The sequence below is a fragment of the Peromyscus californicus genome, unplaced genomic scaffold, assembly GCF_007827085.1.
Source record: "Peromyscus californicus insignis strain IS unplaced genomic scaffold, ASM782708v3 Scaffold_14__1_contigs__length_90479793_seg_2, whole genome shotgun sequence".
Classification (NCBI taxonomy): Eukaryota; Metazoa; Chordata; class Mammalia; order Rodentia; family Cricetidae; genus Peromyscus; species Peromyscus californicus.
The window spans coordinates 78,386,419-78,388,321 of record NW_026294436.1 but is presented as its reverse complement, the minus strand read 5'-3'; positions in this window follow the sequence as shown (position 1 = coordinate 78,388,321).

Genomic DNA, 1,903 nt, shown 5'->3' with positions numbered 1-1,903 from the left:
GACATAGGTGTTCAGACTGGAGCCCAAAGACAGTGATCACAGCTAGCATTGCTAAGAGCTGACCAGGTAATGGTCAGGGACTTCTGTCTCCCTTCACCTCACTATTGCAGGAAGCAAGGCCAGTGAATGCACCACAGGACGGACAGGAAAGTAAGGTGGAAGGGATTCACTGGCCAAGGCCACACATCCAGTCCTTGGAAGACTCAGGAAGTCAGCCCACACATCTGCCTCTTGCAACTTCTCAACCAGTGCCTGTGGAGGACTTGTCCTGACCCTATCCCCAAAATGTCCAGGACAGAGAAGAAAGCAAGACACAGAACAGGACAGTCTGGAATAACATTGCAGAGATGGATACTGATTAGCTTTCATCAACTTGACACAAACTACAGTCGCTTGGGGAGAGGGAATCTCAGTTAGAGTTGCCTCTAGCAGATTGCCCTGTGGGCGTGTCTGGAGGGCATTTTCTCAGTTAATGATAAATACCAGAGGGCTCAGCCCATTGAGGGTAGAGCCACCTCTGGGTTGGCATTTGAGCAGTCCTGGGTTATATAAGAAAGCAGGCGGAGCAAGCCAGTAAGCAGCATTCCTTCAGGTCTCTGCTTCAGTTCCTGTTTACGTTCCTGCTTTTACTTTCCTCAGTGATGGACTGTAATCAGGACTGTGTCATCCAAATAAACTACCACCACCACCACCACCACCACCACCACCACCACCACCACCACCCTACCCCACCACCACCCCCAGGTTGCTTTTGGTCGTAGCATCTATCACAGAGACAGAAAACAGACTAGAACAGGAGACATCAGAAGGCATAACAAGGAGACACATATGTGTTCTATTTGTTTGCATCCATGAAAGCAAACACCACAGGCATGCACAAGAACTAACAAAAGTGGCCACCCCTAGAAAGCAAGGTCAGGCCCAAGGGAAGAGGGATGATGCTTTTAATATGGCTCCTAATGTAGATCCATGGAAATGTTATTTTTTTTCCAAGACCACAATGCGATACAAATAGAAGGGATGACTTAAAAGCTAATTCATAAGAACACATGAAATTGTCTAGGGCCTAACAGGATTTGGGGGTAGCACAGACAAGAAGGGTTTCTGAAGAACATTGGGAAGACAGGAGCCACTAACCTCCCTGGGAAAACTCCAGGAGAAAAGTGGGGTTGAAGGTAGATAGAACATGGCCACATTCAGGGGAGGGTTCCTCAAGAAAGCGGCTACAGGAGTCATGGGTGGGTAGCATTGAGAGATCAGAGAAGGAGAAAGCAAGATGCAGAAGTCAGGCCTGAGGAACCTGTGTAGGGAAAAGAACACTGGTCAAGGGCCAGGGCAGAGAGGGGAAGAGGAAGGACCTGAGAGAACAGAGCACTTCCAGGTCTCAAAGGTTAAGACTGGGGACAGAATGGAGGTTGGAGGTCTAGAGGAGAGGAGTGGCATCAGAGATCAGGATAGAACCAGCCAAGCCCAGGGCTTCTCTCTCTACTCCATAAGAGACAAAAATGACAGGTTAACGGAGGGTTACTGCTTGTCAGCCAATATACAAACCATTGCAGGACTGGGGAGGGGCTTTTAGACCACCTCATCAGCAACTGCTGTGTAAAGTGGAAACCGAGTCAGGCAGTCCCAGATAGCTTCTCTGCTTTTCTGTTTACACTGCAGGGGAAATCCACAACTTGATTGTGCATTTCTGTTTTCTGTTCTTACATACATGAATGAAGACAAAATTTAACACAACTGTGACCACAATTGCACAGTGTGTAAACAGCCACTCGGGCATCAAAGGGTTCCTTTTGAGCGATTTTTTATTTTTTTAGTACAGCTCCCTGGGAGGGAGGGAGAGCAGAGCCCAGGAAAGCGAGGATAGATACAAGCCACTGTAGCTACTTTTACTCCCCTT